Raw genomic sequence first — 17,662 nt, forward strand, 5'->3', positions numbered from 1 at the left:
CCAGCAAGAGTTGCCATCCTAACATCATTCATGAAATGGGGCCCAGGTGTTATCTTGTGAGTCGGTGACCATGGAGCTACAGCACAGTGTAGCTCCATGTTGTGACCTTCTTCAGTTCAGTTCAGTTCAGTTTTTATTTCTGCATTTCAAAATCAATACAAATCAACAAATCAACAAAATACTCACATAGTCATTTACACAGCTAATATTCGTAACGTTTGGATCTTACATACATTTTCTTTTATTTCAAGAACGAATATCATATATGAAAGGAAGCAATAGGAAATGATCAAAATGAAATGCAGGGGACCATCATCATAAGCTAAGCTTGACGAGGAAGATGGCCCCAGGTAAAGAGATACATAAAGTAAATCTTGCCACTCACTGAGTGGGGGGTAATTGTGCAAAGGGCACAACGAAGAGATACGTAAAGAAAATCTTGCCACCCACTGAGTGGGAAGTAATTGTGCGAAGGACGTGCGGTGCAGTGCGGTGTGCACTGTGTTGGGATGAATCTTGGTTTGTCCGTTGAGTGTTATTTTGTGTATCAGTGTGATGAGGTGAATGTTACTTCAGTTATGGCCGTGAACTCATTGTTTAGGGTGTTTGTTGACCAGGTGGTATGAATATGTATCGTACTTACTTCGGCTCTTGATTGGCTGTTGACCACGTCAACTTCGCTCGAAATTGAAAATTTCCCATTCGTATCGCCATCTTGGGTCAATTTCGGGACATTTTGACGCCACCCTGACGGTTCCCCAACACCGACGAAGTCGTATTGTAATTTGGCTCTTTATGTGTGCTGAACACGAGTCGTTTGCTTGAAGCTCACTAGTAACGGCAACAATGCACTTAAAATAGTCAAGAGGCTACCGACAGGACTGTAAAGAATACTACAGGTATTATTGTTTACAACGATCATGGAGCTACAATGCATACAATCTGGAACGCACCGGTAGTGCATCGTGAAAATGTCTTGGGTATGACACGGAGAGGGAAAATAAAACTTATGAAGAAATGCGGCGGTGTTATGGTGTAACGGCATGTAGCGCTATATAGCAACGATGACTTGTTTCTTTAACAAAATGGCGTCGACGAATCTCCGTCGTACATGGCCCTTGAGGCACGAATCAACTATTCATTAACTTGTTTACTTGGCATTTCAGCTCCCGTGAACGCTGGGCGAGCGGTGCTGGGAGGCAGAAACTACCGTGGGGTGGTGCTGGATGGAGAGAACACGAATGTTGGATAAGAGTGATGATAGATGTGTATGAAAATTGACAAAATAATAGAGTATGTCAATCAAAAACATAAGGAAATGGAGACGCAACTAACACACAAGTAGCGTACCGCATATTCACAATAATATTATCTTGTGAACGAATTTTTCCCCCTCCTGTCTCATCAAATTTAATTGCCGCAATATTCTCATCCTGTTCGCAGCCATTTTGTGCAGAAATATTGCTTAACGGTCAATTGCGTGTGGCTACAGTAGATTAAGGCGCAGTTTCACAACTTGCGAAAGACTTTACGAAATAATAGAGCACTACGAGTTACACATTAATCTGGCACTGAGGCCCTCAAATTACTGTGACATTATATGCATGACTTTTTAAAGGATTGTATAGAGTTGGTTTGGATGGGGAGTTCAGATCTTGACTTTTTGCGAAATAATTAGGAACCACTGACGAAATATCGAAGAGCATACAATTTTAAGCGGTATCTAAAGTTTACTTGATGAAAATCAGTTTAGAAAACTTTAATACATCCAAAACCAAAGTAAAGCAATATGGCACTAATGAACGATGGGTCTCATCTTTTGTTAGGACCACTTTGTTTCTGGATATGATATCTCAGCCATTAAAAAATTCCTCTTATAGACTTGCATACTTTTTATTTCATGAGATGTTTCTCATTATCACACACACACACACACACACACACACACACACACACAATGGAAACCCATCTCAACAAAGACCTGTTCCTTTAATTCATGATTCACTGCAGGCTTCTAAAGGTTAAAGTCGAAGTTCCAAGTTGGTCTCAAAGATATGACGTAGCGCAAAGAATATAACATCTTAATGCTTCATCGCTGGAAGGAAGGCGCAGCGAATTTCCAATTCTGTCATCTCGTTGCCATGGTTACACATCCTCCCGAAATATCTAACTAGCTTCCGGAGATGCGGCGTAAGAAGAGATCATAATTGTAACGCCGTACTAAAATATGCACGCGTTTAGTCATCCTTGTATCTTCTCGAGCCCTCTCATCTGCGTGGGCGATGTTTCCTTGGCAATGCAAAGACCCCAATCCTCCCTCTTTCGGCGGGAGATCTCACGCTTTGAGGCCTTTATCACAAATTTTCCTGTTCTCCCACTTGAGTTTGAATTCTCCCAGTCTATAGGTGTGTTTCTCCTGCTTAAGATGTATTTCTCCCTTTAAGCTTAGTTTTCTCCCACCCAACTTCAGTTTTGTCATATATTTTCAAAAATAAAGCTAAGATAGCACGTACCAGAGAGCATCAACCCAGTACATATCATCAAACCCTTGAGCTGGATCTGGGTCGCAAGGGACGTTGTGCTTTGCGCACCTGAAATTTCGCGAATTATGATCCAAATCTCCAGTTGAAGAAATCTCCACATTTAATTAATGCTTGGGGCCCCGTTTGGGGTTGGAGTCTCTGGAAAATGTTAGCACATTTAGGACAGTAATGTTTGTTACACTGAAGAGCGCCTACAAAATATGGTTCAATATAGACTATAATGGCTTCCCCAGCATACATTCTAACTGTGGTATCTATACAGTAGCCTACTGGTCGTCTGTATGACCAAAAGCACACAGGCGCGTCGCTGTCCAACCAGGGAGGTAAGACCTCCCTGGTCCAACCGAGCGAAACTCCTTTCATTGCGATCAGCTGTCCGCATAACCGGTTAAAGGTCGATATTATTATGCATTGTACATTGCAGCCAGCGCTACACAAATTGGATGCAAGGCGGAAAATCTACTTCTACCTCGTAGTTAAGCCGACAAAACAACAACCATCATAAAACATGGACCAGCTTTTATACCATCTATAGGCCTCCCTCAGAAGTCAGAACTGAGTGCCAGTAAAAAGGCTTCTCACATCATTTAACTTATAACACAGGGACGCGCTACACACACATTGCACACACATACAAACACATCCACACCCATTCAACTTTCACAAACATTATACAGACATTCACATGTCGAAACAGTTATATAGTCTAAATCACGCTTCTCTCACTAATCTCTTCTCTACGGGTCATCTCTAACAAAGTTGAAATATGTACCCAGCTGAACCTTTTAAGATTTACAAAGGCATAATGTTAAATCCAGCTTTGTACAAATTATAGATTCATTTTCTCCGTCTTTCTAGTAAAGAATGTAAAGCTAGATTCAGCGCGCCTTGAACGTTTAAATTGTAAGTCCATACCTGCAGCACTGCCAATGTCAACATTAAAATGCTAAAACTTGAAAAGCAAAATAATTCTTCACCATTTCCATGTACAATGTATTCAAAGTAGATGAAATTTTTTGCATTATAGAATATGGTCACTATAATTGTTATATTTCTCGTAATGCTAAACGAAGTTACAATGGCATCCTGTGTTAGCAAAGAGTTAAATTCGTGATGTAAAATGTTCTGTGAAGTCAGTAAAGATGTAACTCAAACGTTTTACTTTTTTTCTGAGTTCAAGGTCGAGAGAAATGTGATATAGAGATAGGAAATTTGATAATCATTGATTGCATTCATAAACCACCTAGCTTTTGATGTGATTCGTAAACCATCTGTTCCGTCCACTGTGAAAATCATGGGAAGGGGATAAAACAACTTTCGGCACACGACGCATCAAATGATTTTACTACAACACCCTGTGTTGTTTATACCCGCAAATGGATGCAACGGCCGTTCTCACTCATAGCAGTGTGAAACGAGAAACATATTTGCAGAGAGAGAGAGAGAGAAAGAGAGAGGAGGGGGGGGGGAGAGAAAAGAAAACACTTTTCATGCGCAGTACGGTATATCAGTATACGTCCACTTACCTCTCACGTTTGGTGAAAAGCCAAGATGCGCAGGATCACAAAGAACGGAGCGAAACAAGGCTAATAATGGAAGACACAAATGATTTTTAAGAAGATTGGTAGTCCTATAGCTGATACCCAGTCTCAGTATTACCTTCACAGTTTCATCATCCGCCCCAGAAAATTTACAGTTTGATCAGCTCCGCCACCCGAATGATCGGTAAACCAACTCGTGTTTGCCAACATCTAAATAAACTTACCCCTTGAAAGTTGCGCGCTATAGTTTTCATTCCGGTCTGGTCTGTTGAACTCAATCAGATCGAATCTGAAATGCTCAATACTTTTGAACCATGTTAATAATCATAATTATGGAACACTTACCTTATATGTGGAAATCAAAAGGTTAATCCGAATCATCACCTTTCCGATCATAAGCCTCATTTTTTCTTTAACAGTTTGGCATAATATTATTTGGCTTGACTCGGCTTGACTCAAAAATATTTCGTGCAGACGGTATTGGGTATAGTGAATCGCCCGTGAGATGACAAAACTGCTCTCAAGAGCTCTGATTTAAAAAAAAAAATGACTTTCGTATATAGCTTAAAAATCAGCGTTAAGTTTAAAAGCCGCGATATAATGTCTTGATGTCATGATGACAAGCATATTAACCTCAGATCGAACGTTAATGATGGGCATATAGAGCTACATGTATATACTTACCAAGTAAAAACTGTGTGTCAGGTTCAGAGCAACGACAGCGGCATCAACATCACACGAAGAACTGTCGGAGAGAGAGAGAGACCAGAGCAGACGCAAATGGAAAAAATGGCTGCCACAAGATGTCAGAGGCAAATCGATGGAATTGTTGCGATGAAAAGTTGACGCTGATTACAGCGTTTGATTAAACTGGGGTCTGAGAATCTTTGGTGTGAATCAGCGACGAATCTTAGGTCATGTCTGTTATTTGGTACAAAATTGGACACGATTTTAGCAGGGAGGATTGTGAAGGTGACCGTTAGGGAGATTTTATAACGAATCTCAAATCGATCACAACACGCAAGCAGCCGACATGAAGATCATTCCGCGGTTTCACTCGGGAAAGAAAAGCAACTACATTGTAGATGTGCACGCACCCGGTACCCAATCACGTTGGCTCTGGTGTGCGAAGCAACAGACAGCTGCAATGGGGGCACCGGTCAGAACCGGTGTAGAGTATAAAATTAACATAAATTATTAGTTTCATGCTATTGCGCGCAGGCGCAGTGTTAACGTCGCCAGAGGCTTGGCTGGGGTTGATAATCAGATGCATGTGGAAGTCCACCTGCGTTTGTGGTAGAAGGACGCTTTCGCGTATAGTCTAGTAAAAGGCGTCAACTGACATAGTGAAATACAGATTGTACGTGTACTGTTTATTTCATTGGGGTGGCGCAAGCATGACTTTCGTATTCCTTTACAGCGTGTCATGAGAAACTATAACGGTTCCGGATTGCTATGAATCACAACCAACACAAAAAATTTGAAATGTTTATGATATTCGATCCCATACAATCCCGGCTAGTTAATTTTGCCTCGGGGAGAATTAAACGGCCGCGGACTGTCCTTGAACAAGGACTATCCCTTTCAACATTTTGCAGAGGCTGCCGCTTATGTTCTCTCTCAACAAGGCGAAATATATATAGTATACATGTACCTTTGTCACGTACCTACCATATTCAGTCGGAAATCTTGCATACATTCAAACTCTGTTCAATTAATCATTCGAAGGCACACCCAACGCTTTTCTTACATGAACTTAATAATTATATATCTTGCCTTATGTGGCGAGAGGGAAACCGAGACTGAATCGTTTATTTAGCTCGAGTCGTAATATACTTCCTTTATTTACTGAGCATTCAAACCAAATATTAACTTTTTTAAAGAGCGCCATCGAAATCAAACTGGTCATGATGGCGGTTTCCTGTATTTTCTAATTATCATTTAACGACAAGATGATACATGGATATGTTAATTAGATAATTTCTGAGGCATGTAATTATTACATTGGTTAAGATGTTCTCCTAAACTGTAATGAATTATACGTTGCACCTTGCAGGTCCCTTATACTAGTATTAAGTTATGTGTCTACAGTATGTTATATTATTTAAGTATCATGTTCTGTTTGGGTTTTGTGTGTGTGTGTGTGTGTGTGTCTAACAAAATACAGGAATTGAAAAATATAAATATATATTACCATGTACAAAACCCATACAAGCCAAACAAACCCAAACCAGATTGATTCTCGGCGACGAAAGTACGGTGCAGATAAATACGGATGTACAACTGGCTGCTGGCCATCTTCGGAAATAATATGTTCATTCACGCGCGTAATTGCCCCTACAGATTGCATAACGCAAACTTCGTATGATTGCACTTTTCAGGCTATGAGGTTCTCATAACTTTAACCGTGAACCCCACGCTGTGCTCCACTCTCTTTCGGGAACTATACATTAGCTGATTCTACATCATGTACATTGTACGTCTTATACGACACATGGACTCCAGCATAATTAAACAAAGATGAATAAAATTTTCTTTACCAAGCCTATGGGTGAGAACAGTAAACAATATGTCAATGAAAGAATAGCTGGGAGGAAGTCAGAGATAAATGTTTTGCTTTCCATTCATGGGATTCTGATATTGCATACAAGTATTTCAATGTGGTACGAGAAAGTACTCCGCTTTGTAATGATATCGTGATGCTCTATTGATAGGAAACAAAAAAGATTTATACATAAATGTACATGTATGTTGTACAAGTATTCGACATCAGGCCGCTACCAAAAACACCTTATCGTGCAAACATGCGTGGGAAACGTTGAAATGTCACCTGGTTCACATCTCGTGTTCACCTGAATAAAACTTTTGCCGCTCCTTTTGTTTAATGTGATTGAAGTCGTCTTCATCGTAACAGGTAGGGGATTACACTTTGTGTGAAGAGGTATCCTACACACCTAATTGGTCATCAAACTGAAACTTCTATCGAATTTTATCGCAGACAGAAATGTTACTTGTGTGAGTACAGCAATTTCTTACAGTGTTCTGTGCAATTTCATTTGCTGTTTATACGACTTTACTGATGCAGATGGTTGCTTGCCGAATTCCTGTAAATGTTTTCAAGCATTTTCTTTTTATTAGCAAAATCAATTTGATTTTCGCCCAGTAATTATTTGCACAATGCGAATTGTGCGCTTTTTAGTTCCTCTTTCCACGCCATTGCCTTGACAGATCTGGTACTTTTCTTTCCGAAATCAAAACAGAAAGAAATATAGAAAGAGAGAGAGAACGTAAATGTTTTTATATAGGGGCAACATCGTGGAGAATAATAGAGAGGAGAAAATAGACTCATGATGACCCCTTTGCACTTATTCTTTTGTTGTCGGGCAGACGCTATTGTAAACTGGTTTTCTCTGGTTTTCCTCCGTCCACATCAATGCATGTACAGTGGTTGATGACTATAAGGTAGCTTGTTCGTCGCGACGTGAGTTGAGACAAGATTTCGTCATTCGACCACAGGTACTGCATGTTTATCCACCGAGGGCGCTCCACCCAACCGAAACGCAGATGACATGTAGGCCAATACTTCGAATGATGATATCGTTCAACGTGAATTATTACACAGCTTTAATCGTAAGGGCTTTTACACTTGTGTTTCTTAACCCCGGACTTTCTCTGACCCAGGACTATCGTTAGTCCCGTACCAATTTTTTCAGCTTTTTACACTCGCCAATTAGTCCCGTACTATCTCTTGTCCGGGGCTAAGGAGAAAACTGACCTTTTTACACTCGTATTTCTTAGCCCCGGACTTTCCAAACCACATGAATATTCATAATTACGCTGTGTACTGTACACGTACACGCACGCACCGGCAGCACTTGATTACCTCGTTTCTGATTGGTCAGTGAGGGTCGGACTTCGTCTCCGTCGCTTAGCCCAGGATTATTTTTTCGTTCTGTTTACACTCACTTGCTTGGCACCGCAATTGCGGTGCTAACCCCTGCTATTTTGCAGGGCCAGATAGTACCGTACTATCGGTGGGGCTAGCCCACTTTGGCAAAAACGAGTGTAAACAGAAAGTGGGCTAAGGATAGTCCCGTACCAACGGTGGGGCTAAGGCCCCCCCCCCCCTTAGCCCCACCGTTGGTCCGGGGCTAAGCAAAAATTTACAAGTGTAAAAAGCCCTATAGAGATGCATTATAACAACTTTAATCTGCATAGTACAGTATACAGGTTCAGACTACGCAGGTTTACTTTCATTCCGATCTCTGTCTCACTGCAATTCCTTTCTTTCGCTCAGTTGATTTTTATGTTGCTCCTTATATCCTTCCTCGCGTTTCCTTCTCAAATTCTCCCATTAATTATGTCTCTTTGCATCTTTATTTATTTTCTTGTCCTTTTTGTGTGCCATAGCAATTTGCCTCCTATACGTCTGTCACAACATATAATTCAGTGCAGGTGTATAATACGCATTTGAAAAAGTCACTGACCGTAAGTTCACAATACACTCAAAACAGAATCCAAAGCGGTCACAGGCGGATTCGAACGATTTTAGAAAGGGCTTCCACTCTTTTTCTACCTAAGTTCCTCTAGTTGTGACAAGCGCTGCCACTTCTTATAAATACAATGTTTTTACCTGCAAGAATAACGCGAAATTGTTATCACAGAATTCTAGTATGCGAATAATGTGACAGTCTTGGAGTGTCTGCTATCGATAACATGAGCGAGAAAGGCGATGGCGGCGGCGACGACGACGACAACAACAACAACACATTCACCCCAGCAAAGACGTTTGTAGGCCTATGGATGTACTTCTGGTGCAATCATTCTCTCTCAAGGACAACCAGGGAACTTGGCAATGCCGGCAAGGAAAAAAAAACCTGACAAGACATACCGATTAAACAGAAAAAGTGAAATAGGATCTTGACGTCACGCGTTTATGGCTGAAATTCAATGTCTACGTAGTAATTACAAACCTGAAAAACGGTGTTGGTGGTTTTGGGATCTTAAATCATTGAATATAACAACAACTCATGAAGGGGGATAAGATATGATGAATGGGTGCAAGTCACGAGCTCACGTAAAATGTTTCACAAAATGATGGATACTTTGCTCCTTTTCTTTTGTTCTTCCGCTCTAAGCCTAGAACGAGGCAGCCCAAACAATTACTGTTTCCCTTTATAGAATAAGTGTGGCGTAAGTCTACTTTTATTGTTCATACAAGCGTTTTCACTGTTATCAGCAATATGTATCACTATAATCATCTTCATCATTGACTAAAATCATCATTCAGGTCACGTCATGAGTGACGTTTGAAACGGTGGCAGAATTGCAAAAAGGTACATTGTCTATCATATAAGTCAAAGGGGGAAATAGATTGTAAATTAAAGATTCCTCAAAGTGATTTACGGCCATCTTGTCAAAATATGATGTCACCGTTTGATAAGATGGTGGGATGATAAACCGTATGACGCGCATTTTCTTAAAGGACATTCTAGAACCAAAATCATACAACAAGGCATGTTTTTAATCGCGGAGGAGACACGCAAAGATAATGAACCACTTCAGTAACCCTCGGTGTGCTTTAAGTGCGCATTGATGACACCAAAAACCTCATAACATTGTACCCATTATCCAAAGTCCCTCCAACAGTAATGGTCAATTTTTTATTTCTCAATGCAAGACAGATTTTATAAAGTCTGATGAAAAAGGGTGAAGATCCACTACAAAGAAAGAAAGAAATAACAATGTCAAATACAATGCGAAGAATGGTGATGATTACCCAGTGACCTAAATCAACAAAGTTGCCAAATACAATACGACGCCTCTTGATTAAAAGACGTACGCTTTCAAACGAAATTCAACAAACATGCCACAAATACCTCTGGTTGATATTATGAATACCTGAATATAGGAAAGGTCCGAGTCCATATAAGAGAAAATTTCGAGAAAATTCAATTCAATTCAATTCAAAGGTTTCATTTTCACTTCTTTCAACAGAATGTACAAAAAAATATAGATTCGGCATGCGTTTGAAGGAATGATACATAGATAGCAAAGAATAACATTTGTCAATAATCATTACAAAATTAGGCATTTTTCATACAGACATATTTATACATTGTGCGAAAAAAAGTGGAGGTACCCACTTAAAAGACTATGCATGTACAACGTGGGCACCTCACAAGAGGAAAAAAAAGTAAAAACTTAACTACAAGTGTGCGGGATGAAAAAAGAAGTGGAAAGGGGAAAAGGGAAGAAGTAGAAATACAAGTAAAGAGACGAGACAACTAAGAACAAAAAGCCTAGATCAATCGGTACATTCAAGATCAAACCAACAGAGACTATCAGCCATATTAGAAGTGTAGAGCGTTGAAAGTGACGAGAAAGTGATATATACAATTGTATGGAATTGCTGATAGCAAAAAATAGACAAAGATACCAAATAACATTGTCATATTTTTATTTTCAGTTATAGGAATGCTATGATAACAAATTGAAATGTAACACAGTCACGTGAATGACTATTTACATTTTGATTACATACTTAAGAATGGTTTTCCAAGTATGATAGCCAAATTTGAAAGACATTCTTATATTTAAATGTTCATATGATAATAAGTATTGCTCCTGCCACAATATTGATCCGGTTTTATTTTCTCCAAAGACATAGGGTTAGAGCTGTAATAGGGTTTTAGGTTTAGTTTGATGTGAGGATTAGGATTAGGGTTTGGGTGACGTTTGTTGGTATGTTTGGCTAACTCGTGCAAACAGTTATGAGAGCAATAATCATTGCAGGAGCAAATGACATAATATAGAACCTTAAATGCATACATTTTTAAATGATATTCTTTATTGAATGCCATTCAACGTCAGGCTCATTTTCACAATAATACTAATTCAAACAAGAATAAACCATTTTTGGTTGGGTATATACAGTTATGTTTTGCATTAGTGGGTATTCTCGCATGTACGACCCTTTATAGTATGTTTGTTAGTAAGAAGTTATCTAAATATTTGAAAAAAGCATAAAAAACACAGATAAGTGTTTAAATTGTTTGTATCAAAGAAATGTTTTTGTGTTGAAGTAATAACTTTTTAATTCATTTATCCTCTGTAAAATTATGTTGCCTCGAGAAATCAATAAATTCTATCATTTGAAAAAAAAGAATAAGCAGCTGTTCTTCTCACTTGTGTTGCGGAATAGTAGGTAAATGCACACACACACACACTTTTTTTTTGTTTTCAGTGATCTTTTTATTAATTCCATTTCCTTTGAGAATATAACAATTCAAAAAAAAATTACACACATTCTACATAACATCTGTCATAAATCATGTAGATATTCCTACAGTTATGAGACATAATCCATAATCCATAAAACAAGAATAATCATTCAATTCATTTTAACGCAGATATCAAACAGAAGAGAGGAAATAGAATGAATTATCCGATCATTCCTTTTTAACTACAAAACAAACAAGCAGAATCCATACATGCAATTGTGAGCAATTTAGCCAAACACTAAAAAAACAGGAAATGAAATTTCTATTATATCAAAAGAACGATGACAACAACAACATAAACCACCCTCATTCCCACCTTTCCACCATACCCATGCAACCCTCAACTACTCATAACTTTAAACTTTAAACCCACACACACACACACACACACACACACACAGATACACACATAATCAAATTATATACACACTTGTGTCTTAGTGTGTGTAGGTATTTGGGTATGTGTCTTGAAGACAACTGACTGCATACACTTTGTATCTCCTTCTGACAAAGATGATGAAGAAGAAAAAACAAAAACAACCCTGTCATTGTTATCAGCGATTATATCGAGTATAGGCCTAAAGCTGACCGATTGCATATTATGGAAGGGCATGGCTTTGCAGCAACTCAGTTGGGAGTCCGGACATTAATTGACAGATGGTGATGTCATGAGCAACAGGTGACTCACGGGGTCAAGTTCAGCCTCAGACACAATCCCCGCGGCGCGACTTCCATCTCTCTCTGAGGGAGAGGCAGAAATTTGGGTGCGAATGTGGGGAGACATTGACACTATCTCGCCAAGAGAGGGCGTCGGGATTTAACTTTCGAGACCCTACTCGGCAACGATTAATCAACTTGCCCTGATGTGCTCGTTCCTGTCCTAACCATGAGCAAGATAACTTTCCCAAAAATGCTATTCCTCCACTGTAACGTTGAGAGATTCAACCCTGTGTGCTGTACCGCAGTGATGAACATTAACACGTGACGCGAAGTGTTCTTCAAGTACATGTGTAACATAATGCAGGTTTACACGAACTTTTTGCCTCGCAATGATCAACTTGTAAGTTCATAGTCTCCTTCCCAGGCTCTTTCTCATATCAGAGAAAAGCGCAATCTGTTGTCCAAAGGCAAGGGTTTTTTTTTATTTGACTTGATTTGATTTGATTTATTTCTGCTTAATTCCGTTACATCAGATATGATTATGTACATGTCATTTATGACAAACAGTATATCGACACATAGTTTTTAGTACAATAGATACAAGACAAATACAAACAGCTTATGGAACTTCAACAGAAGGGTCTCCAAAATAAGCCGAGGCTTGACGGTATGGAGACTATATGCTTACCTACTCTGGATAGAATAGGGAATAGAGAAAGAGAGAAATAGGGAAGGGTAGGGGGGTAGTTAAAGAGTGTATGTGTACCACTCCAACTACTTTATGATGATAGGAATGATGATAAATACAATATGATAATGATATTAAAGTTAACACGTTCAGTTGCCTGTGCCGGAGTAATAACCGAATATTCACTATGAAAATAATAATATGTGAATACACAGTATCCTATACAAATCTGATATGGAATGAAATATATCGTGCATATTTTATGTACGCAGTATATGGTAAGGCACATCGTACACATACATCATTATACATGCTCGTCGATATACATGATGTACCTATCCTATACATACATATATATTCATATTCATAATATGGATAGATAAATAAATCGATATACATTGTATGTATGCACACATACATGCATCATGTACCACGTGCATATTCATATACATTTGATTATTGATACAATAAAAGAATCAGAATGTTATCCTGGGGAATACTGCTTAAGGAGGTGAAGTTTTACAGCCTTCTTAAATGAATACATAATGGTCATGTTTTTGATTTCGATGGGAAGGGAATTCCAAGTGTCAGGGCCGGAGTGTCTGATAGAATGATGCGCGAGTGCGGTTTTGGGGTTAAATAAATGTAAATTTGTGGATTGTCTGGTTGGATGAGAGTGAATCTCTGAATTTGACCGAAATATTCTGTTAAATATCGGAGGCAAGAGGTTTGACTTGAGACAAAACATAAATACAGCTTTTTGGAGAAAATTTATTTCATTTATCTTAAGGGATTTAAGCTGGAAAAACAGTGGGTCGGTGTGATCTCGAGAGCGTGCTCGACTGCACACTCGAATTGCTTTTTTTTCTGTAGGAGAAGTATACGGTCTGTGTTACATTTGTGGGTTGCCCAGATAATGTTGCAATACGATATATATGATAAGATTAAGGCATTATGCAGGGTAAACAATACATGAGTTGGTAAAAAATACTGAAGCTTTTCACTCTCTCTCTCTCTCTCTCTCTCTCTCTCTTTGTCTGCCTCATGAAATTCCACGTCATGCTTCGAAATTAAAGAACCCTTGTCCAATAACATACTCCAACCTACATGATGTCCACATAAACACCCGATTCACACAGTGTATCAAAGTATCGAAATGTATATTTTTGGGTTCCCTTCAAAGCATTACATGATCGTGTGTTTTCTACCAAAATTAGAACTGATGAATGGGTGTTTGATACATAAAACCGTTCCGGAATTGCACTGAATCGATTTTTTCCTTTCTCTCTCCTTTTGTGCATGTTTGTTGTGTGGTTGATTGTTGGTGATCAGGTTCTGTGTTTGTGTGTGTATGTGTGTGTATGTGTGTGTGTGTGTGTGTGTGTGTGTGTGTATGTGTGTGTGTTTTGTTTGTTTTGTTTTTTATTGTTCCATATTCCACATTTCAACAAATACATAAAACATAAACATCACAATACAAAAGCCTGGATGAATTGTCACGTACAGCTTATAAGACAATAAAACATGTGAAATATGAGGAATCTACATAGAATCTACATAGAATCTACATCTACACATGTGTGTGCTTATATGCGCTTGTATCTGTGCTGGAGTGAGGTATACCTGGAGTGTGCCTATATATAGAGGGGGAAGTGCTGATGAGGTGATTCGGGTGAGCGATGGAGGGGTAATGTTTTATAGGTATGGATTATGTACAGACATTGATCATGTACGTTTGTAAAGCTTTTGTGTGTATGTGTGTACATAGGTATGTAGGCTTTTTGTTGACCCCTTAACAATAATTGATTTCATTATCTAATAATTACTGCTGTGACGAGTATATGAACGCAGTTAATGGGTATATTTGGTATTGTGTATTGTACATACATATTGGTTTTGCTGACCCATTATCAAAAATTGATTTCATAATTATTGCGGGGATGACTATATTTGTGAAGCAGTTACTGTATATTATTTGTGTGTAGTAGAATAATCAGAAATTGACACAATGACAGTCCTAATTACTTTGTAATATTTTGTAATATGTTTGAAACGTCACGCAGCTAGCAACAACAACTGAATGTTCATTGTAATCAAGGATGGATGATGGAATCGAAATAAAATACTAATTGAAACAAAAACACCGCACACGCTAATACATACATACACACACACACACACCCACACACACACACACACACACACACACACACACACACACACACACACACACACACAAATAGTAACGAAGCATAGTGGAGGAGACTTCTGACTTTCAAAAAGATATCCCCCATTCGACTCCTGTCAAAGTGCTAATGATCTTGGACCGGATGTTTCTACCCGCCATGCCAATCACTATAGAGAAATAAAGTATCAAGGTGCAAAAATAGACACATGGCAATGATGTCATCGTAATGGCAGGACCCTCTTATCTGGTAGTTGCATCTAAGTATCTATAACCCGTGGGTCAATAGGACCATCTCATTATCATGATAATGTATCTACTGTAGCATATTTGATATATTATTTGATTTCATTTCATTTGGTTATTTCTTCATCATATCTTTAAATGATAATCAAATTAAACAGCATTACCAAACATTCAAACATAATATCAACGATACTAACAGTTCTTCTTGAATCAGCAAAAATAATCTATACAATGAATTATTATGGAAGAAAACCTAAAAAAACCATGGTATCCCCAAATTAAAGCCAATCAGCATCATTCAGTGATTAATCATCACAAAAGTAAAGTTACAAACAAAATATACACAGGTAGATTTAAATGCTCACACTCTAGGCAGCTCTAGGCATACATTGCTCTTGAGTGAACAATGAAAACATTCGGGGGGGGGGGGGCTGTGCGCAAAGACAGCTCTCCTGTATTGTACACGAACAGCAACAACAGCTTCTCTGGTATAGAAATATTATAACAAATGACGAGGAAGTGAATGACATTCTAAAAGAGAAATACAGCTAAGCTTCGATAAAGATGTCAATGTACTTATAATAAATTTTGACTTGTATCTATAGTTATCTATAACCTTGTTGACTGAGAAACTAAGCTTACCGTAGTCATCTATTCCCTTTGTGCATGTGTACTTTTAAATGTGTCATTAATTGCTCTTAACCTACTTAACTTTCACAGCAATCGATTTTTTTTTTCTCTGTTCTGAATACGATCTGTCTAATGTAATGTTCAGCTGGGATGTACTATGTTTGTAAATGTGTAAATAACATTATCAAATTATAGTTATGTAGTTGTTACATTCTGTCTGTTTCTGGGCATGAGCGCATTTGTCAAAGCGGATGGTGGAATCACCCCCCCCCCCCCTTGACATATCGATCTCCAGCACCCCTTCCGTCTCCCTCTCCACTCAACTCTTTGTGTCAATCCTCGTCAATATTATCGATCAGAGGAAAGGTCCACAGTCCTTGAGATAATATGTCTCGTTATACATCTACGAAATGTTCCGGACAAAGCCGTCCGCTGCAGTGTCAAATATAGAGAGCTCACCTCCGACGAGGGGGCGTAGCAGGAGATTTTTGGAGAGCAGGGGGATGAGAAGAGTACATTCCATGAAAGTATTGTTCTTACCTTTATCTTTTCCGAATCACTTTTGCAACTTTACTTTTTACGGAGGAAAAAAAACAGAAATCCACGCGAGTCGTCGTCACACATGAGTACGCAAGTAAAAACATAATTAAGTATCATCATCTTCAACCCCATCAGCTCTCCCCCCCCCCCCCCCCCAATCCCCTTTCTCCCTTTTGGTCCACCCGCGAGACAACTTTAGCCATTTGTTAGCTATCGAGAGGTGACAGGTTGCTCCCTCCCCGCGCGTCCTTGTTAAGCTTTTACAGATGAGAGGAGGGGGGCTTTTGTCTGTACCTTTTTCTCTCTTGGTCCACCAGTGGTGAGGCACCTGTGTCATCTGCTTTTCCGCGGCCGTGCCAGATGATGAGGACCTAGACATCTTACTGGGATAGTATCCGAAACATGGATTGAATTATTTTGGACTAAGACATCATCTCCTATTTCTTCTGATTTGAGTTCTGCGAGGTAAGTGTCAGTTCTTGCGCCATATGATCCTTGATTTCCTGAAGAATGCCAAACTCGTTGTATTTCATGTTACCATGCCAGAGTGGGTCCCACCTTTTAGATTACCAAGGACCACTTTGTTTTATTTTTTATTTTTTTTTTTTTGGGGGGGGGATATCTCAGTCATTCAACAAAACCGATTTTCATATAAGAAGCTTTTAATTCCTCTTAGAATTGTATGTTCTTTTATATATCATGTAAGTGGTTTCTATTCTCTCCCCCCCCCCCAAAAAAAAAAAAAGTTAAAAATTGAATCCCCATCTCAACCAAAACTATATACCATCCCTTCAAAGTTGTGTGATAACTCCTTGGTGTAACTTTGGTCGCGTCAAAACTATACAGAAAGCATGAATGATAGACTTTTTTAAAATAAAAATTTGACCGTTTATCAAAAACTTATCTAAAAAGTAGCACCAGCTGATTTATGAGTATGCATTTGGGGTCTTTTGCTGTTTTAGTGTATTGAATATTTTCTGCCAAAGTTACCATTTGTTGTTTTTTTTTTATCATTGGCCTATAACACTTTGCATTGTTGTTGTTGTTGTTGTTGTTGTTGTTGTTGTTGTTGTTGTTGTTGTTGAACTCATTCTTTATCTCGTTTTTTTGATTTTCCCCAGTTACCAACCCACAAATTTTGCGATAGTCTGCATGAAAACCTATTGAAAAACTTTGAAATTGACTAGCAATTTACCAGCGATAAATGACATAATCATGAATCAATATATTGGTGACACGACATTTGCTCCTACGACAATAGTTTTATTGCTCCGATCTTATTTTCTCCATGGACTTGGGCTCAGTGTTAGGGTTGTGATAGGGTTTTAGGTTTACTCTGAATTGAG

This window comes from Diadema antillarum, unplaced genomic scaffold (assembly GCF_040938485.1).
Source record: "Diadema antillarum isolate AM-2024a unplaced genomic scaffold, OU_Dant_1.0 scf00000192, whole genome shotgun sequence".
In the NCBI taxonomy this organism is placed as follows: Eukaryota; Metazoa; Echinodermata; class Echinoidea; order Diadematoida; family Diadematidae; genus Diadema; species Diadema antillarum.